Below are 26,328 nucleotides of genomic sequence, written 5' to 3'. Positions count from 1 at the left end.
GTGGGAGATAGAAAAGACAGACCAGGAAGGAATACTGGTTGGCTAACAAACAGGCTAAGAAAGGAGTTGTAATATCAAAGAACAAGGCATTAGAAGCACCAACTTCTGGAAAGTGACTTAGCAGATGGCAGAAAGAAACTATATCAGGTTGCAAGGCAAAGATAGAACTATAAAGAAGATACTCAGACAACTTTCATAAGCAATGTCAGCAACAACCTCCTCACGAGTTCACAGGACATCAAAGGCAGATGTAAGGAGTAGTTCCAGCAGCTTCTGAATGAAGAAAACCCCACAGAAGCTGTACTGCTCCAGACACGGCCTATGATGAGAGAAGAGGAAGAGACCACCATAGAAAAAGTAAGAATAACAGTAAGAAAAATGAACTCAGAGAAAGTAGTGAGCTCAGAGAGGTCACAGCAGATATGATAAAGATGCTGGGTGAGATATGAGAGAAATGGCTACATAGCAGTGTGGAAAGAAAGGAATATCCCAGATGACCGGAGAATAAAAATATTACTGCTAGTGTTCAAGAACAAAGGGGACATTCACAGCTTTGAGTAGTACAGAGGTATCAAACTCATGTCACATTGCATGGAGATTCTGGAGGGGGTGACTGATAAATGAATATGCAGAGTAGTAGAAAGTAAGATGGTAGATGAGCAGTTTGGATTCTGATTAGGATGTATTACAACTGACTCAATAATTGCAGTGAGACAGATAGCTGAGAAGAAACTAGTGAAGATGAAAGAATCCAATTGGACATTCTTAGCCTTGAAGAAATTATATAACAGGGTCCCAAGAAAGCTGATTTGGCAGTCCTGCGGTGGTTCAAAGTCCAAGAAACATTGGTAGAATTAGAGCAAGCTATGTACAAGGACCCAGTGACTCAAGTACAAACAGTGTTTGCTCTCACAGATTAACAAAGCTGCTGTATGCAGACAATGTGGCAATACATGCAGACTCTGAGCAAGAACTTTAACAAATGATTGGAGAATGGAATGCAAAACTGAAAGCACAAGGGATGAAACTAAATACAGATAAAACAGTTTTAATGGCAGCAAATGGAGGAAACTGGAAGTTGAGAACTGAAATAGAAGGGAAAGCAGTCATGTTAACAGCTTGAAGTATGTGGGAAGGGTTGTTGAGGAGAAGGGAAGTCTTAATGAGGTGGCCAAAGCCAGAATCAGAGGGGCTGCAGCCAAATGGCACAGAATGTCAGGTGTAGTATATGACAGAAGAATGCCAAAGAAGATGAAAAAGTAAGGTGTAGAAAACAGTAGTGTGATGAATACTACTGTATGGCTACTATAGACAACAAGGCAGGAAAGGCAGAGCAGTTGAGGAAGGTAGAGGTGATGAAGATAAAGGACCTGAGATAGGTGGTAGGATGGCTGCACACTGTGGGACAGATGAAGAGATGAGGACATAACAGCAGAAGCCAAAGTAGCTCCAATTTTAGAAAATTCAAAGGGAACAGATTATGGTGGTTTGGACACGTGCAGAAAAGTAGAAGATAATCTGGTGAAGAAGATTTTGGTTAGACAGGAAGAAGGGAAGAGGAAATGAGGGCATCCAGCAGAGAGGTGGATGGAATGTGTGAGAGAAGATCTACAACAGTCAGGCATGAGTGTCAAAGAAGTCAGGAAAGTGGCATTGCATAGAGAGAGATGGTGACAGTTGACACAATACCCCAACCTCCATGTAGAAATTGGTAAAAAGGGAGTTTAATGATGTTGATTAGGTTCATAGGTTCATAGGTTGGTACTAGGATATTGGCCCTAGGGCCTATACAAGCCTAGCCATAACAATTCCCTGGCTATTTCTTCCCACACTATTTACTTCTCTGGACCCCTGTCTAGCAGGGTGACTGACATGATCCCCAGTGTGAATTTTCTTTCTCCCATCCAATCATCAAGGTTCCTTTTGAAGAGGGCCAAAGAGGCACTCTACTTGACATGTATGGGCAGTCTATTCCAGAGTCTGGGGGAGTCTCTGGGTCAGGAATCTATCCCTCCAGCATGTTTTGTGTATTGTGATGACAAGGTTTAGATCCCTGGAGTGTGTGGCTCTGAGGGACTGGGATTTCTTTAAGTGTAGCATGTCCAATAGCTCTGGATTTGACATGACCTTGTATGTTAAGCAGAGATCGCCTCTGAGTAGACGATATGCAACAGAGTATAGCTGGAGTTTTTTAAGGCGGTCAGAGTAGGGCATCTGCTTTAGGCCTGTGATTCTTTTAGTGAGGTATTTCTGTGGCCTTTCCAGTTGTTGCAGATGTCTTGAGAGGTACATACCAAATGGGGCATTGTATTCTATAATGGTCTAATGAGGGATGAATACAGTGGGACAATGACTTCCTTTTTTCTGGATGAAAAGCCCTTAGTGATGAGGTGTGCCACATAGAAGGATTTCCTGACTGTTGTGGTGATGTGGTTATTGAAGGTGAGACCACTGTCCACCTGTGTCCCTAAGTCTCTTATCACACTTTTGATGTTTAGTGTACTGCCACCTATGTGGTAATTCATGGGTACATTTTTTTCCCAAAGGGGATAACTATACATTTCTTGGCATTGAGCTTGAGCCCATGCCTTTGGCACCAAGCATCTGTTTCTGTAAGGCCCTTTTTTAGAGTATCCACATCATTTGGGGATTCAATAATGGCTCCCAGTTTGCAGTCATCTGTGAACTTTGGTAACCAGAGTCCCTTAGTGTTGGCCTGTACTTCAGAGAAGTAGATGCCAAACAAGAGCGGTTCCAGGACTGAACCCTGAGGTACTCCACTTGTCACTTGTCTGGAGCTGGATTTGGAGTCGGCTACTTTTACAGTGTGGGCTCTGTCAGTAAGCCAGTTGGCAACCCATCGAGTGACATAGGGATTAATGCCCAGCTTAGTAAGTCTATCTATGATTCCAGAGTGGGGGATGGTGTCAAAGGCCTTGGCTAGGTCCAGATAGGCTGTGTGGACCATCTTACCCTCGTCCACAGCTCTGGAGACTGATTTGAAAAAGTCAATCAGGTTCAGGAGACAAGATCGGCCCTTCACGAACCCAAACTGGGTGAGGTCCAATGTTTGAAGGTTGCCAATATCTTTGTTTATAAGTTCCATGGTAATATGTTCCATGGCCTTGCAGATCAGGCTCGGCAGACTGATGGGGTGGTAGTTCCCAGGATCCAAGTTGGATCCCCCCTTGTGAAATGGGATAACTGTAGCTGTGAGCCACTCAGTAGGCATAAAGCCTGAGGTGAGGCTATGATTAAACATGACACTTAGGTGAGGTGCCAGTTCATTATGTAGTTCATGTAATACACAGCCCGGGATGTCATCTGGTCCCATGGATGCTGTATTCTTAGCTTTGGAGAGTGCGTTTTTTACCTGTGTGGCTGTTATTACTGGAATTTGACAATCTTCTGGTATTGAGATGAGCTGTTTAGGAGGTGAGAGGGGGGAGAAGTTGGCACTGAATTGATCTGCCAGGATATTGGCAATATCCTTGAGATCAGTATATTTAATGTCATTCTGTTGTAGTTCAGAGCAGATCTGAGCATTGCCATTTAGATTCTTGACATAGTTATAGAATACCTTGTGGTTGTCTTTGGAATCTTTGGCAATTTTATTTTCAAAACTAGCTTTGGAGGATTTTATGAGGGATCTCAGCTACTTACTGAGGCTGGTAAGGGAGTTTTTTGCATCCTGGGATTTTCCTCTTTTCTGCAACAGTTTCTTCCTTTTGTTGTAAAGTTTGTTTATGGCAGGGGACTACCAGATTGGCTTCCTTATTTTGGAGGAGAGCATCTTGGTTCTATTTGGGATGGCACGATTCATGCATGAGTGGATGTGCTCATACAGTGCCTTAGTGTAGGTTTCAGCAGTTGAACTTTCATTTCCCGTCTGCATGGGTGTCATGAAGTTTGTCACTTTTGACTTGAGTAGCATGAAGTTGGCTTTGGAGAAGTTTTTATGGAGGTTTCCTTACTGGGGAGTGGGGGTGTGATGTGGATGTTAAGGGTGATTAGCTTATGGTCAGACCTGACTAATGAGGTGGTGACCATAGGTGTGGAGCATTGATTTCCCATGTTGGTAATGACCAGGTCTAGGATATTGGAGCCCCTGGTGGGACTATGGATTAGTTGATCCAGGTTATTGGAATTTATGAATTCCAAGAACCATTGGGCAAAGGTGTTGGTACACAAGTAGTTTAGCCAGTTAATGGCAGGGTAGTTGAAATCACCCAGTATTAGAGTGTTTGGTTGTATTTTAATATTTTCCAGTATGTTTAGAAAGGTGTAGTGAGAATCTTGGGGCATGGTGGGGGATCTGTAGCAAGCTACAGTTTGGATTGCAGTCTTACCTAGTGTCAGTTGCACCCGAAGAATTTCAGACGCATTGTGTTGGGCAGCTAGCCTGGTGGTGTGAATATCCTTGGTGAATATGGACACTCCTCCACCTTTGGTGTTTTAGTCCTGATTTGGTGCCCAAAAAGTGTGGTAAGAGTTGTAGCCTGGTTGATGATGAGTGAAATGGTTTTCTGCAATGCCAAACTGACAACAGTTGCACCTTAAAGTGGAAAATAATGGAAAAGTAAATACTGTGAATTATGGAAAAGTGGTCTGTAAACAGGATTTGAACAATGCTTCATGTACCTTATTTCTGTTGATTCACCTCAATTACATCTTGCATCAGACAGAAAGTTACCTGACAGGTGTATTTTTTGAAAGATTACTATTCAGAGTGCCGACGACCACACCTAAGGCAGCCTAAACTAAACTTGTCATTTTTTTCCTTAGGTTGTGAACCGTGTTTACATGATGCCAAGCAGAATGCATAAAGAACAGACATGGCAGAGTAATATATGTTATGGAAATTACAGATAGTGAATTAAATGCAATGCATGGACATATTTAGCAATGACAGGAGCAAAACGTGCCTGCAAGTGAACAGTTCCTCCTTTTGACATCTCTATGGAGCATCAGACATCTACTTTAACACATTATCAGATTTGTATTTAGTGACACATTATTTTACAGTGGATAGGATAATGATCACATGTTTTTGGCAATAGTGACAACAGTCAATTTTTAATTAAAAACACTGTGGTGTCACAAAATATGGTTAAATATATATTCTAACAATCATGTGCAAAAGTTTCATGCCAGTGGATTTGAACCTTGTATCAGATGTACTTCATCTATCAGCGAAATTCACTAATAACTTGTGCCACAGAGGAAGATGTGTCAGGTTTTTTTTCTTCTCTGAGTACTATCCAGAGTGCTTTTGGCTGCATTATGCCACTTGTCTGGTTTGCAGAACCTGTGTCAGCTTTAACTAATATTTTCATCTTTTTCCTTAAGCTGTAAAAGCAATTTTCACATTACCAAGTGGCTCACAAATAATATTAAACAAGATAAGACATAAAGAAGCCAGTATTGAAAACGTAGGACTGTAAGGCTCCTATATATCAGTAAATGTACCTGCAGACTGTTTTTTAAGTACCTTTTCCCTGACTAGGTGTATATTAGAAAGACGAAACTGTGAAAACATAGTATTCATCCTGTTAGGGTAATTGGAAATACCTGGAAGTCATTAACAGGTAACACTTCTCAGTGCTCATCCTTGCATTGATGAGGGCATGTGCATGCAATTGTGTAGGTCCCTGCACCATGTTTACATTCCCTACACAGTGTGCAGATTTTGGTATTCAGGAATGTTAATGATTTTACACCTCATTTGTATAATAACAGTGCTCACAGACAGACTCTGCACTATATGAACATAATTGTGTAGGCAGTACCCTTTTATCATGTTGGGGATACTGTTTTCAAACAGCTAAATACTGGTAGAATAGCAGGGCTTTGGGTGATTTAGCTAGTTTCTACAGTGCCGTATTGTCAAGGTATGCGGCTATTTATTAAATAATGCTTTCCATTTGACAGTATAAGTGTGGAATGCAGTGTCTGATGAAGAGTATTTGTATGATTTTTATGTATTTACATTTATACCTTTCTTTTGGCATAGCCATTTCTGCAATTCTATAATTATTGTACTGAATTCTACATGGCAAATGTTATTTCATTTTTATGTCATGCTTGCATACTTTTTGCAGATAATGGTATTGCAAGTATGTTGGAAGACCTGTATTATTATCTGTGTTAGCAAGAAAAGGAAAATGTGTTCTGGTGTGTGTTTCTACTTGAATGGACTCCACAACAGTGGATATGGATGTCATAACAGTTTGGTCTTACTTATGCAATGTTGCACTGATAATTGCTAAATTGTTAATGCAGAAATGGATTGCAGAGTTTAAGCCTGTCATAGCTCCATTACTGAGTGTTATACAATCTGTGTTGATTACTGAGTTCAAAATATACTTCTTTTAATGTGTTTTGTTGTGGGGTTGTGGGAGGGGGGGTTGATGTGGAGGGAGGAGGGTTGGTGTGTGTGGTTGGTTTAGAGATAGATTAGGGAGGTTAGCTTGTGTCTACTCATAGGCCATATACGTGTCAATATGAGAGTAATCAGTGCTATAACATTTTATTTTATTTACATTTTCCACACTTGTTACAAGGGTTGTTCTACAGTTTACAAATAGTTTCACTCTCTATAGTTATATTTTTCTACAGTTCTACTGACAGTATATTTAGGGGCTAACTGCTATCCTTTCATCAGCTATTTACTGCCATTTGCCTGTTTGATAATTGGCTGTGTGTGTGTGTGTGTGTGTGTGTGTGTGTGTGTGTGTGTGTGTGTGTGTGTGTGTGTGTGTGTGTGTGTGTGTGTGTCTGTGTCTGTGTGTGTGTGTGTGTGTGTGTGTGTGTGTGTGTGCACACACACACACACACACACACACACACACACACACACACACACACACACACACACACACACACACAAGCAGACAGACAGACAGACTGACATTTGCTTGTCTTAATTATCAACTTAGCTCTTTATGTTGCATATGTTCCTTTCAGGGCCAAATTAATTGCATTGCTGTCTATGTAAGCAAGAGCATCTCTAGCTCCTGCTAGGATGAAATATACCAACTTCTGGATGGTTGCTGGGATAGTCATCATCCCAAAGGGCATATTGTTGATTAAAATAACAACAATGGTTAAACAAACGCTGACCTCTCCCTTGATGCAGGTGTCAAGGGTATCTGTCAGCAACCTTTAGTCTTTAGTCAGGTGAGCAGTGGTCAGATAGTTGACCACACTCTCATATTCTAATGCTTCATCAGTCTTGGACATGGGGTATATATCTCCTTCTGTGTGACTAATTAATTTTTTATAGTCTTCACAAAATCTGGCTTTCCTATCTTTTTTGGCCCAAATACCACTGACAAGGTCCAGGGACCTTTGGATTCTTGGATTATCCCCAGATTTAACATCTGCTGCAGTTCCTCATACAAGTTTTACTTGACTTGCTAGATTACATTATCCACTTTGTGTTTTGCAAGTCAGATGCTCTCTAGCTTAGCAGTGAACATGTCTACAAACACCTATAATATACTCAGATTTCTTGAGCCTATGGAGGTGATTACTGCTATGATAGTACTGTCTCATTTATGGAGGTGTCAGTTTGAGTCTCACTGAAAAGATCTGCCTTCATATCCCCTCTGTTTCCTTTTGCATCCCTCTGGGTTTGCTAAGGACTTGGGTCTCCTTGATTGTTGGGGCTTTATCACATCAACATGGCACACTTTGTGTTTCTGCCTCTTAACCAGCAACTCCACCATATAACTGACATCACTCGCCTGCCTCATGAAAGTGAAATAATCCTCACATGCTGCCTGCAGCTTTTCTGATTAACAGGAATAAGGGCCACTGCCCTTTCATCTGCCTGACTCTGTATTCTTAGCTTCCCACTATCTTGTCATGCCAGACTTTTTACTGCTGTTTGCTTTTGTTAGGGGTTCTTATGCCAACCCTATGAGCTTCTAAAGCTTGGTGCTAAATTTAGCACATACTCTACAACAAACTCCTTGTGTGGATCACTTTCACCTTCCCACTCATTAGTGTTTAGGTCCATGGGTTCCCTTATCCTGTAATCATAAGGCAGCACAAATGACAAAAAAAAATCTTGATGCAGCTCCTTGCATGCAAAGATGAGATGGGATCTGCATATGCTCAGCACATGGTCTTAGTAATGGAGTTCAACCCGTCCACCAAATAATTTGTTTGAGAATGGGATAGGTGTTTTTTATCTACTTTACCCAACAGAACTTCAATGGACATATCAAGTCTGACATAAAGTTAACCTCTCTGTTCATATATAGGTTAACCTCTCTGTCCATCAATATTTCCCATGGAAAACCCATCTTGTGGAAAGGTTCTAATGGGGCAGTTCCCGAATTCTTACTTCAACAGAAAAAGAAGTTACCACTTTAGATAACTAGTACCATAGGTCCTCATTGTCAAGATATATCACTTACCTGTGATGCTTGGGGTTCAAGAGGCCTCTCTTCTGAAATGATTCCTGAATAACAAGCAACTGCACCAAAGCAGACTTAGCTTTGTCTCCTGCCTTGCTAACCTTCTTGACACTCCTCACATGTCTTGCAGTATCCTCTCACAGCTTTGTAATGCCTGGCCATTAAAAGTATTGCATACAATTCCTTTTAATATACATTATGCCCAAATGGCTTGAAAATTGAATAGTAGGTGCTATGGTCAGAACTTCCTGATGGTAAGCCCTTGGGGACTACCAGCCATTGCATCATCCCCTCTATCCATCCTTCAGGAGACCAGTCTTTGGAAAGCAAATTCTCATCCCATTATATATATTCATTCTAACGTTCAGAATCTGAAAACTCTTTCACTACCTTCTTCAAGATTTAAAAATTAGAATATGACAACTGTGCCTACCTCAGCTCCGTCTTTGTTACTTTCCTCAACCCATTTTGAATCAAAGTCTAGTATTTTCCTACAGCTGTATCTCAGATTTAGAATTACTGCTGCCAACCACCTCTTCCCTTGAAACATCCCCTTCCACACTAACATCTCTAGGTTCAGTCTTCCTGCTACAATCTAGCTCTTCCCCATACAAAGCTATATTACTAGCATTTTTGGAATTAGAGGTTATGCAGGGTTTTCCTTGTACCTTTCCTGTGCACTTCCTTCCCTGCCTGGCTACACATAATAGCATGTACGCAAGATAGTCTGTCATTAAAGATACATTTATTTATTTATTTATTTTATTTTACATTTGTTAACCAGGCTAGTCTGGCTGGATATATGTCCATTTTCAGTAGAGGCCCGGGGAGAAAAGCTCCAAGCATGAACAGTGACAAAGTTAACAATGCATAGTAACATAAAGAATCACAGTACAGTGTAGTATTAGTCTTAAAAGCAGTTATAATAATACATTTTTAAACTATAACAAATTTAGTAAAAATTCTACTAAATTATAAAAAACACAGTAGAAGGTATGATCAAGTCTCAGGTAGGAGAAGAGAACATAAATGTTATTCTCATAAATCAAAGAAAGAGTAGTAACTAGTTTTGGAGACATAGGTTACAGGAGTAGCGAAAGGGGTAAGAGTAAAAGTGAAGAAAAATATCAGTCTGGGTTAGCGCATGGACAAAGCCAATGAGTTTTTAGATGTTCTTTAAGATGTTTTTAAAAAAGAGAAGTAGAAGCAAGGGTAGATAATTCTGAGGGAAGCTGGTTCCAGATTTTTTCTGCTGGAATATCATTAAATGCTGGCATTTGTTTGTCTATGTGTCTCCCTTCCCAGTTCAAATGTATCTTGCCCAATGGCACCTGAAATGGTGTCTCTCCCAAAACTTTAACTGGAATGGATGGTCTGAGCAATTAATGTTCTTCTGTATCAGCTACAGGCTTAAATGTAATTATGTCTGAAGTAGCATCTCTCTTAGAAATGTTTTTTTACTCTCTGTCAGAATAGGGTACAGGCTGTTGTGATAGTCTGGAATGCATACAGTAGAAGACAATTGACCACCTCAGTGGTGCTACCTTTGTTAGATTCCTTACATGGATTTTGTACTCAACTTGTTACTGTGGATACTTTGAAATATAGACAGGAAATATCTTACTCAGATATGCTGATGTACTGGAGCCAGTGGTTTTGCCATTTGTCTGTTATACCTGCTGTAAATGTTTAGACTGCCTCCTCATGAGTTCCTCTGTATCCATTTATAATCAGTTGTATTTATCATTTTTCCCATTTACTCTGCAGCATTACATTTCCTCTCTGTTAACCATATTTTTATGCCTTCAGGCAAAGTAAATAGTGCTTGCACGCTTACTACTCATCCACTTATGGCAGTGTTTATTTTTGCAGTGATATCATTGACATCGCCTTTCTTCTACATTCTCTAAACTTTTCTCTCTAAGCTTCAGAAGTTAGTTTAAAGCACTCAAACAAAACATTTTTTACTTTATAATATCATTCATCAGCCATACTTATGCTCAGTAAACTTCTGTGAACATGCTCAAACTACTCAAATGATTCAAAAACACCAACAATAAGAAATGCTTACAAAACGGAGATGTTAGCAGCCACTTTCAATCAACTGTAATTTATTCCAAATGGATATAAACTACAACAGAAATAAATAAAGGTGCTGAAATAAGAAAAAGACTGGTTTCTGTGAGACTCTCACATATGTCATTTCATTATATTCAAGACCGAGTGCTCTATATTAGCATGACATAGGTATAGATGTAGGATCACTCCCACCATTCATATTATCATGGGTCTCTGCTAAATCTACCCTAAGCAGAGGTTTATGTTTACTACCCCATTCAGATAAAATAGTATCACAGGTATCATGTATAAAATTTGGCAGGTAACCTCTCTCTTCAAATATATTTACCATTTTCATAATTTCACCTTTCACATCAAGCTTATTTCAAGTCATCCGAGCCACTCTGATATATTGCCCTTTTATGAGACTCTTTTGTACCTCATGGGGTGGGAACTATCAAAATGTAACTATGAATTACTAAATGTAAGTTTTCTGTAAATTTTCGAAATAAATCCATTCCCTTCAGATGTTATCAAAGTATCCAAAACAGTTGATGCTATTTTTATCGTAATTTCAAGTAAATTTGAAAATTGGCATAGTACTATCTTGATAATTGACAAAATCCTTGATTAACTCCTCTGGACCTTACCACAGTACAAAGATATAATCCAAGTATCTGAAGCATAGCTTGCAATGTTTATAATATTCATAACTGAAAACATAAGCTTTTTCCCATGCAAGTAGTACCAAGTTAGAATAAACTGGAGCAGAAACTGCCCATAGCAACACCCCTGATCTGCTCAAAAAGTTCTCCCTCAAAATAAATAAAATTTTTATCTAAATCTGTAGAAATTAAATCCATTAAAAGTTGGATCTCTTCTCCTGAAAGGAATTGACATTCAATCAGGCTGTCATGAAATAATTCCAACCCTTCATCCCTGTAAACAAATCAATAACAGCTATGCTCAGAAAACCCATATTTTCCAACCATACCCTTGGGGTCAACCCCCCCCCCCCAAGATTACAGGAATTCTTGAGGAAGTGGGATTTGGTATTATTAACAGGTTTGAGTTTCCTGTCTATACAGGTAGTGAAGGGATATGTTTTGGAGCCACTGGCCACAACAATTTGTCTAAATGACAAATTATAAATACCTTTGTGAATTTTGTGAATCACAAAGATAGTAGGGATCAATGTTTTTATAACAGTCAAAAATGAATAAATATGCACTGTAATTCTTGCAGCTAATAATAATTCTTCTAAGAATAAATCAATATTATTATGTGTTATGTTAATCTCACCTCATAGTTTGTGTATTGATCTATCATTCTTCAGGGAATTTAACAATTTTTTTCTTGTGGTTTCAAGTTCGATTTCTTAATCCCTCTAAATTCATCAACTAACTTGTAATAATTATTGGTACATGTGTTTTTCAAATGCTTGTACTACTGGATGCATGGTTGGGTTAAACAAAATTTCTTTCTAAAGAAATACTGACTCTGTTTAAATGACCCACCATTATTAAAATGATTGAAATACACAGCTAAATTCAAATTACGGATAAATAATTTTAATTTAGCCAAGGAACCTGCCACATTAAAGGGTTGAACAGGAATACATTTGCAACCTTTGGAAAACAAAGAAAAATGATCCAGGGTAAAAGAAATGTGGATATAATTAAAATGTTATATTCTTGCTAAATAATCATGACACCATTAGTATCCAGTACCATCACAATTTATTTTCCTTTCCTTTCCCTTTTCCTTTTTTGCCTCCTGCTTTGATAAGCTTGTGCTTTGTGGCTGAGGTCCTATACTCTTGGAACATGTGGGTACTGTAACTGGGTGGCTATTCGTTCTGATCATCTCAGGACTGGAAAATCCTGCTCACAATTTAAATTATATATAGATGTATCAGCCAAACCTCTCTCCTCATTCAAACTTACAATATTCTGGTGGCTAACCATATCTCCAGACATCACATCTCCATTCTTTTTTCCACTCAACCTGAGTGGGTAAGCAGTTTTATTCCTATACTGTTTCAAATCTCTATCTAAGTTTTCAATTTTATGATCCATATTAGCATCACACTTTTGATCAAGTCTAGTAAACACATTATTATAAAATACTCTATAATGTTCAAATAATACATATTCCTTAATACACTGATTTAAATTACCACTGTCCTTCAAGTGACCTGCTACTGCGTTAGAATTATATTTAATAATTAATTCAATCAGTTCCAATCCATACCAGTCAAACATCGCCGTAAATACATCATACATATTATCATCACATTTCAATCCATTAGGACATTTATAAAATCTCAAACCCTTGGGAGCTATATGGCATTTCATACATTCAGGCAAGTAAGCATTATCTAATTGAAGGCTTCCAAATTTGTATAGCTTCTTTTCCAAATAGTTAATCTTGTTTTTAAGAGACCCATATGTGTTCTGGTTGGACTCCAATGTATTTTGTCCAGATTTGTCCACATGCATAAATTTATAAGATTTATTAAGTCAACCTTGCAAATTAAAATGCTCTATTGAATGGAAAACACCATTAGGACCTTCACAGGAACCGCTGTGAACATGATTACATCTACAGATAGTACCTTGCTTATTCACAGTTGTCCCATTAGTCATGGCCACAGTTGGTATAGTAGAACCACACTGGTCGATATAAATGGGTTCCATAAAAGTGCCTGACCCAGATCAATTCTGGATCACCAAACCATTTGCAGGCACCTGTTTAAAATTTTGTATTCCCTCCAATGTCAACTGTGTGGAAACAGTCCTGTGGCTTCCTTGTTGTTGTGTCATTAAGTCTATCAATTGTGTCAAATTGTTTTTTTACAATATCCATGTTAGTTGCGAATCTGTTAATATTCACTAGTTCATGTGGAGGGATAATTTCTCCACTCAAATTGTATGTTTCCATCACTGTGACCTCTAAATGCCAAGACCAAACCAGGAACCAAACCAATCACCAAGGTGTACCATGTTTAAATAAATCAAGAACCAGAAAATGCAGTGGAATTAACATTCTTAATTATAGCCATGTTTCTATTGCCCTGTATTATTTTTCTTTGTTTTCCAAAGGTTACAAATTTATTCCTGTCCAACCCTTTAATGTGACAGAATTCTTAGCTGAATTAAAATTATTTACTTGTAAGTTGATATGTATTTCAGTGATTTTAATAATGGTGGGTCACTTAAACATAGTAGTTGTTTAGAAAGAAAAGTTTGTTTAACCCGACCATGTGCCCAGTAATATGAGCATTTGAAAAAGCATGTACCAGTGATTATTACAAGTTAATTAAGGAATTTAGAAAGGTTAAGAAATCAAACTTGAAGCCATGGGAAAAACATTGATAAATTCTCTGAAGGATGATAGATTGATACAAATTATTTTTTTAAGAAGAAGCATCTTTATTAAATTATCACTTATGACAATCACACATTTATATAAATAAAAACAAACCATATAGACATTATTTTTAGTTGCAAGCATTATACATCACTTATGATCTATCCAGTCATTGTCAGTCAAACATTACATAGCTCATTCCAGTCCTGCCTTTTTAGTCCCTATTACTCCCCCAAAATTTTATTCTGCATGTATTATTCCCACAATTACCATTTTTTCTCTGTAATTTACTTCTATCCTTTACTAAAGATCACATTTCCAGCTGTTTTACATTTTTTTACAATAAACATCTTTATTAAATTATCACATATGACATAGGCAATCATACATTTATATAAATTAAAACAAACCATATTGTTTTATTTTAGTTGCAAACATTATGCATCACTTATAATCTATCCAGTCACTGTCAAACTTTACATAGTTCATTCAATTTCTGCCTTCTTTTAAACCTCATTCCTCATCTGCATGTATTGTTCCCACTATACCAATTTTTGTCCATATAATTTGCTCCTACACTTTTTTTAAAGATCTCAATTCAAGTTGTTTTATCTTTATTAATATATGCACTACTTTCAATACAGTTGATTTAAACTTTGATTTCCATTTTCTAGTAATTGCTTTTTTGGCAGCCACCATAATTAGACCCACCAATGCCTTACTATGTCTAGGCACTTCCAATTCTGTATCATAGCTCAAAAAATCATTTCCTTAGTTATACCAATTTCCTCACACAGTATCTCAGACAGAGTAGTCTGCAGGGAATCTTTAAAGTCTGCCAACTCATTACACTCCCAGAAAATATTTCCCAATTACCTATTTCTTCCCCATCACACCTCCAAAAGTTGCTATGTACTTGAGGAAAAATTCTTTGGGGTCTACTTGGGGTAAAAAAAAAACATGTAAACACTTCCAAGCAAAGATCCTAAATTTTCTAGACTTTTTCATATTTGGGAGACATACATATATCCTGCATTGTTTCTTTGTGAATTGGTTATCCAGTCTCTCTTTCTAATCCTTTCTCTCCTCCTCTGATTGAGTCTTATAGTTATCATGCAATATTTTATATGATCTACCAATTATTCCTTTTTTTAACAGGAGCTTCTGTTCTAGATTATACTAAAAACTCTACCAGCGCTAATCTTTCAGTTAGGAACCTCCAATTTCTTTCTCTTTGCCTATACTTTGATATCAAGTCCTTGATAGGGAAGGCAATGTCTAGCCTACAGTCCAAATAAATTTGTGGCCTCTTCTCATTCTATTCATTTCCCTAATTATTTTCTCCCAATACCTTGGTTCTTTTGCCAGTTGTCTCTAATAAATTCCAACCCCCTCTTGCCTATTGTCTGTATCACCAATTGCAGTCATCTATCGGCAGAATCTCCTTTCTCCCATTCCATGTTGGCTTAGTTCTTAGAATGCACAATGGACCAAACACAGAGCTAAAAACAGAAAGGACTTTAATTGGTAAGTGCTTTCACACCTTACAAGGTGCTTCTTCAGACCATAAATACAAAATTCATACAATTAATTATATATATATATATATATATATATATATATATATATATATATATATATATCAACAAAGTATCAATTACCTTCACTTAAAAAGTTCATGTGACTTGAGGAGAGGTTTTAAAGGATCAATCCCGTTTAAACCAAAGCCCTTGTATGCTTGTAACATAACAATCCATTTAAATTCATGTTTTTCAGTTTTATTTCTAAAGTCACCTAATCTCAAATCCTTATTTAATAACTGTAGCACCACAAAAGAAAAAAAGAATGTGTCAATCCAATATCACCAATGTGTTTAGCTCATGCATTCTTACAATAAGTTCTATGTATCGCATACAAATGTTCTTGAATATGGTCTCTCAAAGAGCGATTAGTCTTTCCTACATAAAAGCAGGGACAGACCTTACACTGAGTTAAATAAATAAGATGTCTACTTGCACAATTGGTATAAATTGTAAACATATACTTTCTCTTTGCAGTAGGGTGAATTAAACAGTTATTGGTGTTAACATAAATGCAAAAATTGCAATATCTGCAAGGAAAAGTGCCAATCTGCTAAGAGCGATCACTAACTTTAGGTTCATTTTAAAAAACAGAGCAAGCATTTTAAGAGATTTTTTATTCTTAAAACAAAACTTGGGCTGTTCACCCACGATCTGTTTAATTTTATCATCAGCCTTTAAAATCAGGCAACACTTCCTCACTATCCTACATATGGCATCAACATCACTTGGGTAAAACAGAGGTATAGTAAAATTCTCCGGTCTTTTTCTCTGAATTGTTTCCTGCAACTCACTAATAGGTGCAGCTGAAAAAAAGTACCAAATCCCACCTCTTCAAGGATTATTGAGATTTTCTGGAGAGGTTGACCCCAAAAGAATGTTTGGAAAATGTGTGTTTTCTGACTATAGATGTTATTGATTTGCTTACTTCTATTCCCAGGGATGAAGGATTGGAATTATTTCATGAGAGCCTGATTAGATGTCAATCCCCTTCAGGGGAAGAGATCCAACTTTTAATGGATTTGATGTCTATGGTTTTAGATAATAATTTTATTTATTTTGAGGGAGAACTTTTCAAGCAGATCCGACCTGTGGCTGTGGATGCAGTTTGTGCCCCAATTTATTCTAATGTGGTACTACTTACATGGGAAAAAGCTTATGTTTTCAATTCTGAGTATTATAAATGTTGCAAGTTATGATACCTTTGTACTTTGGGAAGGTCTAGAGGAGTTAATCAAGTAATTTGTCAATTATCTAGATGGTACTTGAAATTTACTTGGAATTACGATAAAAGTAGTATCAACTGTTTGGATACTTTTATAACATCTGAAGGGACTAGAACTATTTCAAAAATTTACAGATAACTTAGATTTAGTAATTCATATTTACATTTTGATAGTTCTCACCCTATGAGTTACAACAACAGTCTCATAAAAGGGCAATGTATCAGAGTGGCTCAGATGACTTCAAATAAGCTTGATGTGAAAGCTGAACTTATGAAAGGAGTAAATATGTTTGTAGAGAGAAGTTACCTGCCAAATTTTATACATAATACCTGTGATACTGTTTTATCTGAATGGGGTTGTAAACATAATTCTCTGCTTGGGGTAGGTTTAGTAGAGAACCATTATAATATGAATGGTGAGAGTGATCCTACATCTAGACCTATCATACTCAGTCTTGAATATGAGTGTTCAAATAAATTAAATCAATTATCTATGACAAATGGAATATTCTGAAAGTTTGCCCCACACTAATAGAAACTTTAGGTGTCAATTTATCTTTTGTGTTTAAAACGTTATCAAATTTTAAACAAATATTGGAACACAATAACAACTGCAAAATTCTGTTAGGGAATCTGTATATACGGGCACTATTAAATATGATGCATCACATATACTCATACATTTGGCTAGATGAGAGCCTTGTTCCTGATTACAGCTTACATAGTAAGATTAAATTTGTTAAAGGTAACTGTAGAACTGTGCATGTCATTTACATAACAAAATGCATGGGATGTTCACGTTTCTATGTGGGGAAGACTGAACATGCCCTGCAGAAAAGAATATATGAATATCTTTATGATATTAAAACAAAGAATACCAATAATGTACTTTATAAACACTCTGTTGTTTGTAAGGAATCTTATGACTTTAAATTTGGTATCCTAGAAGGGATTGGTGTTAACCCAAGAGGTGGTTAATGGGAGTTCTGTTTTAATTCTCAGCTGGGGTGTCTTCTGTTTATAGTCTACATGTCCTCTCTGCATTAGTGTGGGTTTCCTCCCACATTCTAAAGACATACAGTAGGTAGATTGGACACTCTAAATTGGCCCTAGTTGTGAGTGCGTGCATGCGAGTGTGTGATGCACTCTCTGAGGAGGGTTAGGCCTCGGGCTAGCAACCTGACCTGGTAAAACCCATACCTGCTACAGAAACAATGAGTGCTGAAGGGCAATCATTGCCCAATGTGCTAAAAAGCATGGGCGTGAATAGAGGATCCAGGAATTTATAATGGAATATGTTGTCATCTTGGGTATTGATGGATGGCACTCCACTATATATTTTTGGAAAAGATGTGTTAATACTAATATTCAATATGAGTATTATTGTTTAATACCATCTTATAAGAGTTTGTAAGTCACATTTATGGTGGAGTAATTTATTTATTTATTTATTTATTGACATTTGATTACCGGGAAAGTCTGAATGGTTAGAAGTCCATTTACAGTGGAGGCTCGGGGATAAAAGCTACAGATTATTATAAAACATTTTAAGAACAATAATTTTAAATTTTTCACAAATAAAACAAAAACATATGTGGTTTAAATAATTATAACAAATTAGGCATAGTATAAAAACGTACTTCTGCGGTGGTGCAGCGGTAGCGTTGTTGCCTCACAGCAAGAGGTTCTCCCATTCGATTCTTGGCTGGAGTGCAGGGAGTGCCTTCTGTGTGGAGTCTGCATGTCCTCCCCGTGGTTGGGTGGGACTTCGAAAGACATGCTTAAATGAGTGTGCCTTCGTTGAATGTTGAACTTTGAGCTGGCACCTCGGTGTTCGTGAAAATCTACTGTCAATCATTAGCAGGCCAGAGTTCCGCTGTGGCGACCCCTAACCGGGAAAAGACGAAAGACAACAACAACAGACATAGTATAAAATCATTGGTTAAGAATTGATACAAGGTATATGACAATCATTTAATATTTACAGAAACATTAGTCAGTTTATCGAGAAATTAAAGGTAAGTTAGTGTAATACAAATAGGAACTACAATATGAAGTGAAGGAAAATACGCTTATATTATATTTAGAGAGAAAATCAGAGAAGAGAATTAGATATCAGTAAGGAAGCAAGTGAAGGGAGAGAAAGGAGGTATAAGGAATGAAATGGTACTTGTCCACATTTAGGGATATAGGTTATCCTGGTTTTGAGCAAGAACAGAGCCAGATTTTAGATAGAAAGTCTTTTAGAGTGGTTTTGAAAGATGAGAGGGAGGGTATAGACCTGATGGATACAGGTAAGGAGTTCCAAGGCTTAGCAACCTTGTACGAGTATAGACAAAACCTAGAAGATCTGCTAGGTTTATAGACAGACAGGAGTTTTTGGTCACTGGATTGCAATGACCGACTGGGAACATAGTTGCGTTGAATGTTTTTTAGTGTTGGACAGGCAGATGGCCACGGGATAATTTTTTTAGGTGTTAAGAAATTCTGTATATGTTAGTTGATGTGGCAGTTCTAACCAATTTAGACTTTGCAATGCTATACAGTGGTGAGTTCTGAAATGGCTATGTGCTACAAATTTAGCATCTTTGTTACAGCATTGTTCAAGCTTCAGCTTTTGTGAAGCCTGGAGGTTAGTAAGGATGGGAGCACAATAAAGAAGAACTGGAAGGAAATAAGTAGTAGAAAGTGTAGTTTTAGTTGCATCATTGAGAAAGTTTTTGACTTTTTAAAGCATTCCTAGTTTTTGATGAGTTAGTGACTTTAATGGCTGTATTATCAAGTGAGAGGACTTTAAACTTATTTTTTTCATGAGAGAGGGGTTTAATGTACTTAAATATATTACCAAATATACCGGCTTTGTATCTTTTATGTATAATTTTCACTTATGTTTTTTATTCAACTCTTGGTTACAGGGATTGTCTAAATAGAGCTGAATGAGTTTGGTATGAGTTTTTAATTTTGTTAGGATGCAATATTTTAATTTTTGTATTGGATCGTATTATTAAGTTCCATGTCAGGGCACAATGGACAGGATTAAATAAACCCTACATGGCTTGCTAAAACCATGTGTGCGTCACACGCTGATTTCTATTCAGTAAGTGGCTCTACATGATATTTAGAGTTACGCAAACATGGTAAACTTTGTGCCATTCTAATTACAGCATAAGCATCTGAACTGTATGCTAGTCAACCAATCCAAGATGGTGGAGCTATTCAACAAGCTATAAAGCAATTGAGTACACTTAGTGCATTTTTTTCTCTTGTATTCTAAAACCTATTAGAATATAGCCACAAAAACCACACTAACAAGACAAATGTTAGGGGCTGCTGGTGCTCTTCTGCATGTGTATGAGCAACAGGTTCAAGGCTATATCACTACTGCCGCTGCTGTTAGACCTTGGGTAAGGAGGAAGAGGGTATTTAGACCATTTTTAACTTTTCGTTGCATGAGGTGAAAATAGTAGAATGTTACAGGGTGAACTCTGCAACTTCTGTCATCCTGAACTGACAGCAAACACAAGCTGAGGGGAACCAATGCCTGTAGAGACCAAGGTATTAATTAGTAGCACTTAGAATTTTAGCTACAGGAACCTTCCAGAGACCAACAGGGGATATGCTGGCAGTGTCACAGGCATCAACATCAAGAATCCTATCTTAATTCCTGAATGCTATGCAACAGCAAGCTAGTGACTGTATATATTTTCCCTGTATCCCCGAGGACAGAGCTACAACTATGCAGGATTACTACCCTGTAGCACACTTCCCTGAAGTCTTGAGTGCCATAGACTGCCTGCACATTGAGATCAAAGCACTACCCAGGGAACAGTTGGGGGTCTACATAAACAGAAAGGGGTTCCACTACATTAACTGCCAGGTCATGTGCAATGCTAAAGGAATCATCCTGAATGTGTGTGCCGGCAACCCTGGCAGTCACCACAACTCCTACATCTGGCACAACTCACAGCTCTACCACAGGTTTTCAGGGGTGATATCCCAGAAGGCCATTTACTGGGAGTATCCCAGAAGGCCATTTACTGGGAGATTCAGGGTATGCTATTCAACCATGGCTGATGAAGCCCATCAGAAATACACACACCCACGGAGGAATGCTATAATGAGGCACATGCTCAAACAAAAAAATATCACCGAGAGTATGTTTTGTCTGCTAAAGTCATGGTTTCTGTGCCTAGATACATCAGGGGTGCCCCACAGTACAATCCTAGTGCTATCTTACATGATATTATCCTGGGAAAACAGCTAGAACAGGAACACCATGGGGAAGGAGCACACATTCTCCCACCACTGGCAAGGTCACCAGAGTTGCATGCAGGTGAGGAGTCAGAGGGGAACTACCAACTGCTGTGGGTGTAGGTAGACATAGGCATGTGCAATATGCCCTTGCGGTAGTCAAAAAGCAATGGAGAGCACCCATGCTGACCACCTAAGTGGTACAACTTTCATCCTATGCACATGCATACAGTAAAGTTGATGCCAGACAGTAGTCAAAGCCTTTACTTACCCATGTAATGGCTGTGTACTACTAGCATCAGACAGCATCAGCCCTGAATTACAACAGTTGTAACTACAGGACTATCAAGGTAAGGGTTGAATCTGAATAGGAAAATAAATGTGCAAGAACATGAATGGATGGAAGATACTTGCATGCTGTTACTTCAAAATGTACTTAAGTAGAACGTGTATGAGTTGTCCAGCAATGACATCAATATGTGACAGGACTGACTTATGCAGATAGAGTTCTGCCATTTATCATCTAATATGCCTCATGCATCTAAAATACCCAAAGTAGAAAAAGCAGTCCAAAGTCTAATTCTCCCTACATTCTCACAAGTGGAGCAATAAGCCTCACTGAAGTATCAAGAATTTCAAGGAAGTAATCACAACAGTAAAAGGCTGTAAGACATCAGTAAAAATTAAAAAAAATAACATCACCAATACATATACTAAGTACTCAGCTATGCACCCTGTGCATCAGAAAAAAATCTATATGTATCCCTGAATCGAAAAGATAGAAACAAGGTGGTGGTACAATTATCATCATTTGCATAGGGTGGGGTTTGGGAGGGGGGAAGGAGGCCAAGGCTGACACAAAAGTAACAACTGTGTGTGAGTAAGAAAGGCAGACAGGCAGAAATGTAACTAATTATCAAATGGCCACTGAGACAGAATGACCTGCAAGCCTCACAAATGACTCATGTACCTGTTATGTGTGAGTATCTGTAAGGACACTCAATGTGAAATGTGTGTGTGAGTGTCTGCATGAACACAGCCAAGCTCTGTGCTAGCTCTATATCCTGGCATGTTGGACAGGTGTTATTTAATTGAAGGCCTTTAACTTTGTATAGCTTCTTTTCCAAAATAGTTAACGTTGTCTTTAAGAAACCCATATGAGTTTTGATTAGAAGCCATTATATTCTGTCCAGATTTGTCCACATGAATGAACTTAAAAGATCTATTAAGTCAAGCTTGCATATTGAAATGCTCTATTGAATGGAAAACACCATTAGAATCTTCACAGGAACTGTTGTAAACATCATCGGATCTACACATAGTACCTGGTTTATCTGTTGTTGTCCCATGATCATAGCTGATATAGTAGAACCACACTGACTGATATAAATGGGATCCATAAAAGTGCCTGCCTCAAAATATTTCTAGCTCACTGAACCATTTGCAGGCCTGTTTTAAAATTTAGTATTTGCTCTGACATCAACTGAGTGGAAACAGTCCTGTGGCTTCCCTGTTGTTGTTATTAAGTCTAGCAAGCAAGTTAAATTGTTTTTTACAATATCCATGTCAGATGCTAATTGGTTAATATTGACTAGTTTATGTGGAGGGATAATTTCTCCACTCAAATTTTATGTTTTCATTATTACAACCTCCAAACGCCAAGAGCAAATCAGGAACAAAATCAATCACTGAGGCATACAGCATTCAAATGAACCCAGAACCAAAAAAAAATGCAGTGAAATTAACATTTATAATTATAGCCACATTTCTATTACCCCGGATAATTTTTCTTTGTTTTCCAAAGGTTGCACATTTATTCCTGTTCAACCCTTTAATGTGGCAGAATCCTTAGTTGAATTAAAATTATTTACTTTTAAGTTGAACTTAGCTTTGTATTTCAATAGTTTTAATAATGGTGGGTCACTTAAACAGAATCAGTCTGTGTACCCTTTGTCAACATTAAGCACTTGAAACACACTTTTAATTTAGTACAACAGAATGTTAGGTGGTTGTTCCAGCTCCCCCTCCCACACATACAAAGGTTTGTACAAACCAAGGAATACTACATAATAAATATATTTATGTTTTCCACAGAAATATCAGGATGTCTACATGTTTTCAACATAAAAGTCAATTATGAATGCCAGTAACTTTTCACTGTGCCTACCACTCCTGTGGAGTTTGCTCTGAGCCATCTCAGAAGCATAACATCAATGTTGGCGACATATACATTACATTTCTCTCCAATACCATAAGGCATTGAAAAAGCAAATGTTAAGAACATAATTGTGGTGCAAGTATAACCTGTCTATCTTACAAATGTAAATGCCTGCCAAAACAGTGAAGTATAAAACATGCATACAGACAAATGTTCCATTGCCTCCTGGATATATAAATACATTTTTAACATTTTACAAAATATAAAATGTCCTTGAATAATACTACCATACCTTAGCAAAATTAAACCTTCTCTGCAGAGAAATCACCTTAAAAGTAATACCGATCTTCTGTTTTGTACAAATATACAAGTCTCCTCGCCTTCACGTTCCCTGTCTACTTGGTTACCTATTTATATTGTAGTTTCAGCCCTCTGAGCACAGTGAAGATGCAACTAAGGTGTGAATTCATTAGAATTGCTGAATACCAAACTTTTGACTTCAAGTATCAGATGTAAACATAGCATAGGCTCTATACCATTGTTAGGTGCTAATGGCTTGCAAACTGTGAATGATTAGTGGGAGTGAAGGAAAACACAACATCAATTCAGACATCCTTCATTGCAGTAGATGTGTCAGTGAGGATACACGTACAAAGTATAGAACTAACTTCAGTGTGCTTTTAAATAAAGAAAAACACCACACATTTATAATTGTTTCCATAATAGCAAAACTCCCCTGCCTTTGTTAAAAAAAATAAGTTATGTCTTACCATAATGTTCCATCTGTGTTGTTGACCTTCGTTCATTCATTACTGATGGGTTATCGGTTCTGTCCTGAGAACCAAGCCGGCCAATATCAAGCTCGCATCAGCCAAAAACTCTCGAGCTAAGGTCCTACCCAGAATGCTCTGCTCCCTGTTACCTCAGATCGAGTTTGCAAGTTGATAGATAAAAGTAGAGGCTACCTCTGGTCATAACAGACCTACAAGAAAGACGTACATGAGAAAACTAAGAACTTCCGGAAGGGGGACAGAGGGTGGGGAGTAATGAATGAATGAAGATCAACAACACAGATGGAATGTCATGGTAAGACATAACTTGTTTATCTGATGTTGTTAATCTTTGTTCATTCCTTACTGAAATGACAGAGTCCCCAGCTACCTGTATTCCTGGGTGGCCCTCATGGAACGACATTCCTGAGCACCATGGAGCCAAAGGAAGCTCTACCTCTGGAGCCCAAGTCCAATTTGTAATGAAGAATAAAGGTATGAGGTTTGGCCCAAGTTGCAGCTGAGCAAATATCATTGAGGGAAGCCTTAGCATGGAAAGCTGCTGAAGTTGCCATAGATCTTGTAGAATGTGCTTTGACTCTATGAGGCAAGGTGAGATTGTTTTTGTTATAGATAAAGTGATACAATTTCTCAGCCATGAAGCCAATGTAACTTTTGATACAGAATGACCCCATCTAGGTCCAGAAAAAGCCAGAAACAGTTGGTCCAATTTACGGGTAGATTTTGTTCTGTCCAGATTAAATCATATTTGCCTATGAACATCCAAGGAGTGCAGGCAATACTCTCCCTTGTTAGAATGGTTAGGAAAGAATACTGGGAGAACAATAGACTGGTTGATAGATCACTCTGACACCACTTTCGGTAAGAAGTTAGAATTGGTTCTCAGCGATACCCTATCCTTATGGAAGACAAGATAGGGAGGTTTGATGCATAAGGCCTGAAGTTCTGACAATCACCTGGCCAATGTGATTGCAATCAAAAACAAAGTTTTCCATGAGAAATATCTTATGTCACAAGAAGACACAGGTTCAAAGGGTGGAGCTATTAAAGCTTGCAGAACCAAATCCAAATCCCAAGGTTGTACGGGTTCTCTAAAGGGAGGTTTTAGGTGGATAACCCCTTTCAAGAAAGTCTTACAGAGTCTGTGTGATATAAGTGAAGAATCTTGAAAACCAATATGAAAATTTGAGATGGCAGCTAAATGTACACGGATAGTAGAGGCAGACACCCCAGAGTGGAAAAGATGTGATAAGTCATCCAATACCACCGAGACCGGGGCTGACAAGGGGTCTAATTGCTTATCTGCTGCCCATAGAGAGAACCTCTTCCATTTGTTAAGATAGCTTAGTCTGGTGGACGATTTATGAGCTGCAATAAGAATATTGCGAACAGGGGATGAAAGGTTTTCATGCCTGGCAATCATAGGAAGTGGAGAAACCAAGCTGTCAGTTTCAGGGTTGTTAGATTGGGGTGAATCAGACCCTGCAGATGGGAGATAAATGTTGGGTATAGATTGAAGATCCATGGTTGATCTAGCAGGTGAGGCCAGAGGAAGGGAAACCAGACTTGTTGAGGCCAATATGGAGCAACGAGGATCACTTTGCTCTTCAACTGTTGTGCTTTCTTAGAAATTGAGAGATGAGGGGGAGAAGAGGATAGGCATAAAGAAGACCCGAGGGCCAAGTGTGGACTAGAGCGTCCCTTGGTGACTGTCCCTGAGGGGGGATCAGGGCAAAGTAGTTGCTGCACTTGTAGTTGGTTGGGGAGCCAAATAGGTTACAGCAAGGCTGGCCCCAGCTGTTGAAGATTTTTGCCACTATCAGAGGATTGAGGGACCATTCATAAGGCTGTAGAATGCACCTGCTCAATTTGTCCGCTATCACATTGGAGCTCCTGGGAATGTGAGTTGCAATCAGAAAGTGGTTGTGAGCTATCGCCCATGCCATATTCTCAAGGCCTTTCAGCATAATGTATAAGATCTGGTGCCCCCTTGTTTGTTGATGTACCAGACCACTGACATGTTGTCTGATTGTATCCCAATAGTCCCTGATGGAAGGATGGAGTGAAATGCTTGCAACATTAGAAGCACCACCCTCAGATATGCAAAAGGGCCTCTGACTCTGACCAGGTGCCTTGGACTGAGTTTAACTGACATAGCCCCCCAACCCCATCAAGGAGGTGTTCATGGTCACCCTGGCTATCGGTTTATGGGGGTTGAAAGGGTGAGACCATTGTTGGGGATTTTGAGATGTCCACCAGAGTAAATCTTACTTGCATCTCTGAGTTACACTTATTTGAAAAGACAAGGGATGTTGAAGAGGGTACCACTGAGTGAGAAGTAACCATTGAAGAAGTCTCATGTGGAGTCTGGCTAGAGGCACAATGGTAATCAAGCTGCCATTGACCCCAATAGCTGAAATACAGATCTAGCTGGGGATTTGTGGTGACAGAGCAGCAGTTGAACTTG

Source organism: Protopterus annectens, chromosome 1.part2 (assembly GCF_019279795.1).
Source record: "Protopterus annectens isolate FY-2018-M chromosome 1.part2, PAN1.0, whole genome shotgun sequence".
Taxonomy (NCBI): domain Eukaryota; kingdom Metazoa; phylum Chordata; order Ceratodontiformes; family Protopteridae; genus Protopterus; species Protopterus annectens.
This window is presented reverse-complemented; position numbering follows the sequence as displayed.